Source organism: Manis pentadactyla, chromosome 3 (genome assembly GCF_030020395.1).
Source record: "Manis pentadactyla isolate mManPen7 chromosome 3, mManPen7.hap1, whole genome shotgun sequence".
NCBI lineage: Eukaryota > Metazoa > Chordata > Mammalia > Pholidota > Manidae > Manis > Manis pentadactyla.
The window spans coordinates 61,897,198-61,910,026 of NC_080021.1; positions in this window are offsets into that span (position 1 = coordinate 61,897,198).

Consider the following 12,829-nt stretch of genomic DNA (forward strand, 5'->3'; position numbering starts at 1 on the left):
ATATTTCTCCCTCCACCCCACCTGGAGTACTGATGCAACTCTGCAAATCACCAGACTAGAAAACTATGCTGATTTTCCTCTGAACTGGGCTGACATCTCTCATGCTTTATTTTACATGGTTAGGTTGCATCACTGCTAGTTTCTTAGCCTGCCTCAAGACTTGGATACACACTTCTTAAAACAAACAAAAGTATTCACAGTGAGTCATTGTTGAAAACATGAAAAAGAGGTTCAGTTCAAAGCAGGAAAAATTTCAAGTTATAAATTTAACTTGACTACCATTGCCAGAATATTCTAAGTGTAAAATTGGAAAAACAATGCTTTCCCTCAAAATAAAAATATGTAAAAATCACAAACATTAAGAAGTCAAAATTTAAGTACAGATTTTTGGTTTGGTTAGTTTACTTCATCTTTTAACTAATATTGGCTTTACTTAAAACGTGGTATTTTTTAATATCATATTTTGTGCTAATTTTGTTGATTTTTCCAAATACCTTAGCCAAGGCTAGTCAAACTCTGGTGACAAAACCCTTTCAATGATCTAACAGAATAATCCCTTCTTGAATGGCAGCACACAGAGGATGAACATTGGCCTGAAGTTAAGAGATGTGGATTCCAGTCTTGCTTTGCTACTAAATAGCTAAAAGTGAGCAAGGGCAAATCAGTTAGCCTTTTCTGGCATTGAATATCCTTGTTTATCAAGGGAAGGTGCTTAGTAACCAGAGTTGTTGCTTTTATCTTTAATATATTGCCATTCCAAATGTAAGAAAATAATATTCTGAAGCATAATTCTAAGTAATAAATGGAACTCCCACGAGATGAATGTGAATTATCTAAGTGCAGAATCTCAATGTGGTTTGAGTTTATAACAATAACAAAAACTAGCATGTGTTAAAATGTTTTGCAATGTATGCAAAAATTTTTCAAACGTTGTATCAACTCTTAGAATAGCCCTGTGTTTAAAATGCTATCATCTCCATTTTATGGATGAGGGATTGGAAACAAGTTAATTTCTTGTCCCTTGGTCACAAAGGAAGAAAACCCTGAGTTGAAGCTCAAATTTAAGCATCTTCCTCCACAGCCAATGGTTTACCTACACTGCCAAGAAGCTTTTTATTACTGCATGCAAGTACTCAGTTGTGTCAAATTAACATTGTGATAATTGTTTCTTGCTTTCCTTTCTAATTATTTTTAAATGGAAGCAGTTGCATTTAGCAAGAAATGTGTTAATCTCTCTCTCTCTCTCTCTCTCTCCTCCAAAGAGCAAGAAGTACTTTAGAAAGAATTCCAGAGGTTTCTTTCTCAAGGTGGGGGCTTCTTTTGTTCTCCACAAGTGATACAATCTTGATCTACCAATTTCTCTGTTCTAAGTGTGTTAAGCAGACTGGTGAGGCTGGTGGAGTGTTACATTATTATCTTTGGGACTGCTGTCATGGTATTAGTCCTTATCTAGTTATAATTCTATTGCAAAATAAACCATTTTTCCTTACAGTGTGAATTTTTACATGGTAGAAAGTCTACTCGACACTATGTGTTGTTTGATTATAAACTAAAGTCATCTATAAGATGCAGTTGAAGCACGTCTGAATTTTACCAGCTATTCATAGTTCAGTGATACACAATTGGTGCACATCTGCTATAGATGTCAACCCAGTACTCTCAGTTCCTCCTGTGAGTTCTCTTTGGGTACCAAAAGAGCTTTTAAAAAGCCACTAATGAATACTGACGCATCCCTTGAGATTGAATTTGTGCATCCATACAGGACAAAGTAACCATTATATATGTACTTCAGTTACTAGAAGCACTGCAGTATTATTTAATCTACATTTCCATACATTAATTACATGGCACCCCCATGAAGTCTGCAAGTGCTTTTATTTCCACAGGCAAACCAAAGTAATTAAGCTAATTCTAAGTAAATTAAATGAAATGAGTTTACAGGGGTAATCAACAATGCATTTGCCAAGATTGGAATTAAAGATTTGTGATAGCCATTTTTAAACTCAAAATGTGGTTTCATAGATTATGCAGGGACCCGTGAATATTATTTAGTTAGAAGACAAGCAGGAGACATGATGGGTTTACAGGATCATCAACCTAATTTTTACAAAAGGCTATTGTGAAATGTAAACACAAAAGCCATGTTTTCCTTTAATTTGGAGAAAAGGGCTCAATTCTGAGGCCAGCATTCATGGAGTATTCCCAATTAAGTAAATCTCAATTTGAAAGCCTAGAGGAAATAAATATGATTGAATTCCACATATGTAAACTTGACTGTAAGGAAGATTCGGAATAGCATATTTTGTCCTTTCAAAATACAGGTATACATAAGTCTCTGAAGGGAATATATATTGGCTACAAATACACACTGAGGATAATGATTTTAAAATATTATCAGCCCAGAAAAAATATATCTTTCTAATATTTCCAGTTATTTTGTTCTGTTCCACTTCTTGTACAAGTACTTAAAAGGTTTAAAGGTTGTTGCTAGAAATGTGAGCTCAATTTCTACCCTTAGAGACTCAAATGCTTTGTTCAAAAGAGCTAGTGATTTCTGTGTGATACAAGACAACTCTGAACGGCTCTGCTAAAGATTCTGAACCCATGCTGAGAACAAATGCTGTAAATCTCAAAGTCAACACAAGAGGAAGATGCAGAAGTAATAAAACAAACAAGCTCAATTTTTTCAAACTCCCTTCCAAATACAAGCAGGGGCAGTAGCTGCTCAATTAGACATCAGTCTCGACAAAGGGGTTTGTTGGTTCTCTAGACTAAGCACAAAGAAGAAAACATGGGAGAAATCGTATTCACTAGGTTGTCAGGATGTGTGTGATGAAAACATAGTTGCTTGAAAAGAAATAATAGATTGTGAAGATGAACATCTTTCCAAGTCCCACGCAAATTGTCTCTGGTAGTAGCACTTTATTTTGCAGGTTTTAGGCCACAGAGGTGTGCTGTAAAAGCAGACTCTATTTCTCCAAGGCATGGAATTGCTTTTTAATTATTATTGGCTCAACAGAAGCACAAATCATAGAAGCAATGTTTTACACTTGATCAAATGGCTTTAAAAAAAGATGATTAAAAAATAACAACCTCCGGATGTGTGTGATGAAAACATAGTTGCTTTAAAAGAAATAATAGATTGTGAAGATTGGTAGACATATTGGTAAAAACAGGAGGATATTCCAAGACTAAAACAATATAAAACAAACACTTTCCCTCCCTCTCCACTCTCCCCATCTTTCCCCTGTGTACTTTATATTTGATCAAAACAATGAAAAAGCAGATGTTAAAAAAAAAGGACTCTCAAATATATAGATAAAAATTTAAGACATTCCAAGATGAAAATAAAAGAGGAGAAAGATAAACTCTCTTCTCTTACATATGATACAAATCTAAAACTTTTTCCAAGTGATTTACACTGGATCAAAATGGCTAAAGAAGATTTAAAAACAAACAATAGAAAAAAATGAAAAGGATTAACAAAAAAAATGTAAAAATAAATCCTCTCCTGCCTCCTGTTGCAAGGACTATTTTTCTCCATGTACTTTCTGTGTTCATATCCATGATGCTTTGAATTAATTCTTTTCCCTGAGGGAGGGGTTACCTTATCTAGTCTGGGCATTTCTGTAGTTGCCAATGAACCCATCAATTAATCTGAGTATAGAAACTAATTACAGTACAACCTGCTCAATGTTCACATTTAAAACATTTCCTTACTCTTTAATATTTATCTTTAAAAGACCAAAGCAACTGGCAAAAAGACCATGTTTCCCGTTTAAGGAATTTTCTGTTCTTCCTATGTTATTTCAGGTGAAAGAGTCAGTGAGGTTGCATTATGCTTTAGGTTATCAGGACACTGTTTAGGTAATTGCACCCAAGCAATCTAAAAGGTCAAAATGGCTGAACATTTTAAGAAGAATTTAGTGAAAAATGTAGAAAAATAAAAGGTTGACATAATGAGTGCAAAAGTCAATTGAAAGGAGACAGTTGAAGTCATCTACCCCCTGGGTGTCTCTTCACATTTTCCCTCTGTCCACTCCATAATCTGACAGAAGAAGAAACAGAGAAGTGTGTATATGGTTCATGATCCATTCAGGTATATACATAAATATTTTGAGACATATATGTATATATCTTCTTAAAATATCATGAAAGTTTATTGAATCTTTAGAATGGTTTTGACCTCTCAAATGATTTTAAATATTGTTATTAAACTTTTTATAAAAATAAGTGTTCTCTATGCATAATATGGCCCCCACATGTTTGTATATCCAAGACCTTGGGGCTATATAATATACATAGCTAAGCCATCAGGAGTAAAAAGTGATATTTTTTTTCCTGGAGAGTCCCAGAATATAAAAGCATTTAGGAAGTTTAGAGTAGCTTAACCCAATCTTCTCATTACGCAGATTTTAAAAAATTTAAAATAAAATGGATGACTTTTCCTGCCCAAAAGGCTAGGACCTAAATTCTTTGTCTCCAAAACCATTGCTCTTCCCACCAAGCCTCGGTATCTCACACAGCCTGATGTACACACAGGCAACACAGATAATTACACTCAGGGGGGAGTGGATTTGTCTTCACTCCCATGGACTGCTTGGCCTGAAGTTGGGTAGAGTTGGAGGCCCTGCTTCAGCTCTAAGCCTCACAAAGGAAAATAATAATCAGAGAGGAAATGCCTGAAGACTCATTGTGTCTTTCTTACACTACCCATAAATTGCTCTCCTAAACCTGAAGGCAAAATAGAAATCACTATTTTTAGGCAGCAGCAGTAGATGGTGTGCACTCTGTTACATCATGTGTATCTTTGTTAATGGTAGATAAAAGCAGATTAGTTTTTTTTCATTTCACAAATACCATCTAGAGATTTTGATAACCAACACAGTGTTCTGCAATCTGCCTTCTCTTTCCACCAATCAGAGAGTTCTTTCATTAAAGCCTCTTTTCCAATGAACTGTCTTAAGTCATAAAGGTATTTGACTCCTGTGCAACATGTGACATTGTTAAGTAATCAGCATCTTGATATTTTGCCTTACTAAGTCATCTCTCCACATTTGCAAATGCTTTTAAAGTGATATATCCCCACTATGCAGTATGGATACACACTGTTCCTCCTAAGGAGGATCCCCTTGGTGGGAGGATTTGCCCCGACTGTCCTTTTTTCTACTATGTTTTTGGTAACTGGGGTCTCTCTGTTAATCCCTCATCTTCATTTTCTATTAGAATCAGAGTTCTGCCCTCAGAACAATTCTCTTCCCTATGCTCTTTCTTGGCATTTTTGTATATTTCCATAATTTCAACAAGGATCTCTGTTGATTATTTCTAGGTACTCCATTATTGTTTCTGATGTTAGTCTCCTAAATCTATGGCTTTCAACCCTTACCTTCTTTTGATTTTCACTTTTAAATGTTTCTTCCAATTTTGATGATTTCTTAGTCTTTTAAATTCACATCCAAAACAAAATTTGGTTCATTTCCTCTGAAGCTTATTCATCCTTCCGAATTTCTTTAAATAGATTTTTCTTCATTGGTTATCTAAACTAGATAACTCAGTCATTCTCAGCTACACACACTTGCTTAGATCTTTCCATACATTTGGTCCATAGTCCTGCCAATGGACATATCTTGGATTCTACTCCCCCTCTGTTCCCATCGCGCCTATCATATTCCAGTCATGGCACTCATCCTGGCTCAAGATTATTAGTTACTCCTAACATTTGAAGTGTTAGTTGCTCCCAAGTTTTTAAGGAATAGCAATACATATAAAATACCCACTAAATATGAAATTCTTAGGGGAAAATATCACTCTCAGAAAGAATAGATGCAGAGGAGGAAGATTTTTGTCAGAGCAATGGTGGAAATAATAACAGAAAATTTATATATTAATCTCTGACACATATTTAAGCATTCAAGAGTAAGAATTAATTTTGTCCATACCAGAATTAACTTTTCCACATTAGTAGTAGTATTGATAAGGTAAGTTAGCATAATCTTGGCCTGCTCTGGTTAAAGTTCTCCCTTAGCTGAATATTATATATTAAATATTCTATTTTAATTATCAATATCAGTTCTGTAGTGCATGGATTTTAATATGGGTTGACTTTTGCTTCTATTTCTAATATAGTATACATGTAAATAGGTTGTTGATTATATCAATTTAAATCTTTTTTCTAACTACCTGAAGGAGAATGACCTATCAAAAAATTAAGGTTATGTTTTTAGTTTGTCTAGTTTATGCATAGTAAATTTTACTTGAAAATTTAGTTTTCATGAAAAATATCTCTCGATTTTAGATTCACTTTGAAAGGGCAAAGATACAAAAGTCAAGCTAATATTGTAGATCATTTTTATTGGAAATTTTAGTCCTAGATATAAGCTCGAAAAAGTTTTAAAACTCCAATAAAGACAGACTGGCATCCAAACTTCTAACCATTTCACTAAATATCAAACCCTTAAGGTTTCTCACTCTAACCTCCAAGCTCCCCCGTAATGGCTCTCATAATTCACATCAGCAGGGTCTGGCTGAGAGGCTTGTCACGGCTCCGCAGTGTCATTCTTCAATTTACTCATGTGTTCATGGTGTAGTATGGAATAAAACGTCTTTCAGGTGACCACATTAGGCCCAGAAAGCCAGTATCAAGAAACCATTTTTAACAGCAACAACAAAAACGTTTCTGGTTATATACTGAAAGTCACAGAGAGTATATATTAAGTATAATTATCCCATGTTAAAATGTAAATAAGCAAACCTTGTATACATCAACTTTAGTAATGCTGAACATGAAATTACACTATAATTACCTGAGGCATTTAAAGATAACGACTCATTGAAATAGGCATTTTAGAACATATTATTTGATGTTTACCACCTTCATCAAAAATCTTCAGAAGTATGTCAAATCTCTGTTTCTTCTCAAAACTCTTCCTCCAGTCCCTAGTTAGAAAGGACAGCATTATATCACTCTCTTTTTACCTCAAGTAATACAGTTTTGGTTGAAATTGAGTCAAGTTTCATTAATATACCTTATATTTAGTTTTGACCTTTTCTTGTGACTTTCAACTTGAGAAAAAACTAAGGCAAGAACAGGGGTGAGAACTTGAGAGGGGTTATTTTCCAGATCTTTCTTTGTTATTTAAAGGTCAATTGGTTGGCAACAGGAAAGACAAGGTTATGTCTAATCATAGTTATAACAATACATGCTGCCAGGGCAGTAATATTAAGAAAGAATGTAGAGAAACATTTCTAAAAAATGAAAGTGGAATACTATAAAGATTTGAAGGCTTTCAAACTAAAGCAACTACCCTCATAAACTGTAGGAAGGGCTTAACAAGCTAATATTGACCCTTGGGGTCTGAAGTTTCAGATACCCACGATTGACAGTTGGCCTGGAAATGGTAACCTGTTAACCCAACATGATTAGGAATTCAGAAATACTGAAGACGATCAAAGCTTCTCATTTTCCTGTGAAGAGTTAGAAACAGGCTTTTCTATGCTTGAACAGCCTTACCCATTAGGGAGCAGTAATTGAAATCCACATGGATGAAATGAGTTCACCCAGTGTTCTGTTTGTTTTTTTATGTGGATGTTTTTGTCAGCTATTATCACATATAGGTCATCAGGATGCTATTTAGCATGAAAAAACTTTAAAGCATCCCGTAGAGTTAACGATCAACTAAACATAATGTCAATTAGAAAATATGAGTCTTAAAAAATTACAAGATAAACATGCTTCAGTTAAATTTTTTCTTATTGTTTTTCAGTCTTGTTTATGTAAACAAAGCAAGAAAAAGATGGCGAACCACTTTACTTATGCAAGATTAGTTAAGAAACTAATATGGGATAAGTCAGAGAGAGGAGAAATTTGCTGAATTGAAACAATAAACAAAAATCAGTTACCTATATTGATTTCCAGTATCTTATTCTCAGCTAAGGAGATAAATCCTTAATGCATTTTTATTATTAGTATATTAAGATTGAGAATTTCCAAGTGTCCATGAGTATCTATGAAAAATTTCCAAAATAGTTCTCCAAAACAATTGCCCCTAAAATCATGTTTTACTTTCATTCTTTTCTCTTTTCCATTTTTCCAAATACAGAATACAAAAATAAACAATAATTAAATAATATTAATAGGATTTAGACACTGAAAATTGTATTTCCTTAGGATAAATATCTAGAATTAAAATTTCTGAGTCAAAAGATAATGAAAATTTTGAAACTTTTAATACATACTACAATTTTTGCACACTCCAGCAGTACAAATTTTCCTTTTATTCTTGCCTTTATAGCAAACAAACTTTCTCACTTTGCTTCATTTGTTTTTTTTTACCAATTTACTTGAACAGTGCTTTCTGGTTGGCATAAATCAGGGGCTTTGATACCATGAGTCATTTCTTGTCTGTGACTATTTTTGTGAAGTTTTATTGCCATAGAGAAAGACCCTTCCATTTGTGTCTTGTCCATAGCTGCTTTCCTGTGATCATGGCAGAGTCAAGTAGTTGGGACAGAGACCTTATGGTCTACAAAGCCTAATATATTTTTACCCTCAGGATCTTAACAGAAAAATTATTGGAAACCTCTTGTGTAGACAGATATTTGTTTTATTTCTTGAAAGTAGAATGATTTCATCTGCTATCATTTCTTCCTTTGCTAATTTGTGAAAACTAAATATTAAGGCACTTACTTACCTTTTAAATTATTGGTGATGATTTTTCTGTACATCACTTTCTAAAACAGTTTTTATACTCAATCTATCATTTTTTTATTGATTTATTAAATTTTCCATTATCAATTTCTGGATTTCTTTCTCATGGTACCATTAATTTGACTCTATGTACTTACTGTGAGGTTTTATTATAATGTGGTAATGAAAAAATATCTTTTTTTTTTTTTGTAGATAGTTATTTTTTATTGAAGGGTAGTTGACACACAGTATTACATTACATTAGTTTCAGGTGTACAACATAGTGATTCAACATTTATATACATGACAATTCTAGGTACCAGCTATCACCATACCAAGCTGTTACAATATCTTGACTATATTCATTACATCCCGGTTACTTATTATTTTACCATTGGAAGTGTGTACTTTTTTGTTTGTTTGTTTGTGAGGGCATCTCTCATATTTATTGATCAAATGGTTGTTAACAACAATAAAATTCTGTATAGGGGAGTCAATGCTCAATGCACAATCATTAATCCACCCCAAGCCTAATTTTCGTCAGTCTCCAATCTTCTGAGGCATAACAAACAAGTTCTTACATGTAGAACAAACTCTTACATAGTGAAAAAGTTCTTACATGGTGAACAGTACAAGGGCAGCCATCACAGAAACCTTCTGTTTTGCTCATGCATTATGAACTATAAACAGTTCAAATATGAATACTCATTTGATTTTTATACTTGATTTATATGTGGATACCACATTTCTCTCTTTATTATTATTATTTTTAATAAAATGCTGAAGTGGTAGGTAGATACAAGATAAAGGTAGAAAACATCGTTTAGTGTTGTAAGAGAGCAAATGTAGATGATCAGGTGTGTGCCTGTAGACTATGTGTTAATCCAAGCTAGACCAGGGCAATAAAACATCCACGTATGCAGAAGATTTCTCTCAGAACAGGGGGGGTGAGGTTCTAAGCCTCACCTCTGTTGATCCCTAATTTCTCACCTGATGGCCCCCCTGCGACTGTGCCTGTCTTAGGTTGTTCCTCCCTTGAGGAATCTTACCTGTCTCTGGCTAACCAGTCATCTTCCGGGGCCATACAGGGAAATGTGAAGTTGGTAAGTGAGAGGGAAGCCTTATTGTTTGAAAATATATCTTAATATTTATGTTTATATATATTTAGAAATTTCTTGGCTTCTCATTTATTCTTTTAAATAAAGATTTTATGTATTTTTTCAATTTATCCACCTCTAAATTTTTTTAGATTTTGTGTGTGTGATGTGTGTGTCTGTGTTATGGATTAATTGCAGAAATTGATTTTGGGAGAAAAGCTTCTAATTTTCAGGTCTTCGTAAGGATTATATAAGGCAATATATTGAATGTGTCCATCCAATCACTGATGTATAGTAGGTTTTCAAGAAATATTAGTCATTATTATTATTTGATGGTTAACACAATACAGTCTTGTTAACTTGGGTTTAACTATCTCTTTCTGTATTTATTAACTGTGACTGTGGGAAAATAACTAGACTTCTCTAAATCTTGATTGTTTTCATCTATAAAGTAGTGAAAATAATTACCTACCATATGAGTTGTTGTGAAGGCTAAATATAACAATGCTATTTTTAACATTATAAAGTGCTCTGAATGATATATTTATAATTTAATATATATTTTACTCTTCTGACTGCACTTGTTACAACTAACATTTTTGTACTTAATCATTTCTTCTTATTTTTCTTAATTAGTTTTCTAGAATCTTGTTCAATTTGTTGGAATTTTAATAAACTTTTTAAATTTTAAAATTGTAGTTTCCATTATTTAATCTCTTAAATTCTTAAATAACTTTATTATTTTCCTATATCTAAATTTTCATGTTTTTTTCTGCTTTTTCAATTTACTTCTAAATTTATTTAATTTATTATTTCTCTTCTTATATTAAGTATGACTTTCCCACCCAGTCAAAAAGACAAATTCCCGTAATTTTCATTTTGCACATACATATTATATAAATGTAAACTACAATTTCTCTTTGCCCCATTGTTTATTTAGCAATGTTTTAAGATTTCCAGGTTAGATTAAAAAGTTTCTGCTATTAATTTCAGATCTTATTTAAAACCAGAAATTAGATTCTGGGCATTAAAAAATTTTTTGAAATGTATAACTTTCCTCTTTGTAACTTGTAATATGAATCAGACCATGGTGTTTTGAGGACATTGTGTATTCTCCCTTTATATGGCACAAATTTAGAAATAAATCTGTTAAGTAAAGAAAACAAAACGTACTACTTAAATCTTCAATCAGAGTATTTTTATTCCTCCTGGATATTTTCCAGTGTCTATAAAATAATGAAATTAAGCTAGGGGACTGTTGTAGAAAATACAGCATTTTGTATACAATTTCAGAGTGTTAGTTTTGGCCTTGCTATACACCTAAGGAGTGCAAATCAAAACCATATCCTCCATGTATTTTGCACACACAAAAATATTGAGATAAATACATTAAACAAATAGTGCCAATAGGGATTTTTACCAATGTCATTTTTGAGTTTCAACTTTTTTATAGATTTAAATTCTCTGTTCCTTGATTGATATATATTAGATATCATTATGAAATGTACTTCTCATCCATAAAAAACAATGTCCTCTTTCTGTTAATATCCTAGCTGCTTGAATTTTATTTCCTCTCTCTTTTTTATTGTAACACTAATTTTTATTTTACCTCTAATTACCTAGCATTTCTTGGGTTCTTTTCTTGAAACCCCTTTTTTTTAACTTCCACATATCATATTGGTTTGGCAAGTCTTTGCATATCATAAATTATATGATTTTTGCTCTTTTCTACAATTTGATTTCTTTGATTTGCACAGCAAATTTAATCTGCTCATAAACACAGTGTTTGGCCTTATATCATTCCAGTTTTCCTTTCCTTTCTTCTTTCTAAATTCCTCTTCTCTTCCCTTTTAATTTCTTCATTTTTGTCCTTCCTTCATTTTTTCTTTCTTTTTCTGTTAAACTACTTAATTTTTTTATAGATTTTGAATCTTCTTTTGGTTTGGAAGCAATTTTATATATTAATAGAAACTAATTTTTTAATCACTACAGGTGCAATTTAATCTATGTTACTCTATCACAACCATTAGTTAAACACTATTTCTTACTAAATCTCCAACTAAACTAAAAAAATTGCTTGATTTTTCTAACTATGCCAAATCCATGTCTCATATATTAGAGGATAATCTGATATTTTGAATGTAGATTTTTAGAGTTATTCACTTGTGTTATGTATAATAGCTTGCAGTCCAGCCAAAAAAAAAAAAAAGCTGCGGATAAGATTTGCACTTCAATGTTTCATGCTAATATATTCCTTTGTAGAATGACATTAGTTTGGCGTAAAAAAGCCCTCAGTTTTTCTTTGATTTTTTTAAAGTTGACCCAAGTCTTTGGCTTCAATATTGATAATGAATTACTCCCACAAATGGTTTATTTCTCAGTAATTTCTGTTACTGTCTGATAGATTGAGATTTGGTTGTACAAACTCAGGTTTCCATTTTGAACAAGAACTGGATTAATTGAAAATTATGCTTTGACTTTTTCCTATATGAAAAAAATAAAACAATATGGGTGAAAGCCCTCTGGAACAACAGAGTAAGGACTTCCAGAAATATGCTCCACCATAAAAACAATGAGAGAGAATGCTGGCAAAATTTGACAAAATTAACTTGTTTAGAAGTCTGGAAATTAACAAAAGGCTTGAATAATAAAAGGAACATTTTTTTCAAGAAAAATGGCTGCATCATGGTAAGGACAGTTAGCTTTGTGGTACGTTAATTTGTCCCATCCTTGCTTTTAGTAACCTTGAAAACCAACAGCCTTAAAAACATATCTCTGGCAACCAGCACCTCGAAGCCAATGGAGAGGACAAAATAGAATTGGAGCTTCCCCAAAAGCCACATTTCCAGAAAACCACCACTGTTTGACCTGTCAGGTCACTGAAAACATCCATTATGAGCATTCTTTATTTTACCCACCTCATATCTCCACCTGTGAGAACAGCCATTTCCTATGGAATTTGTTCCCCCAAATCAGAGAAAATTGTTTAACATGACAGATAATGCCTCAGGAAATGCTACAAGTTAGGGGTAACAAGAGGCTAAGT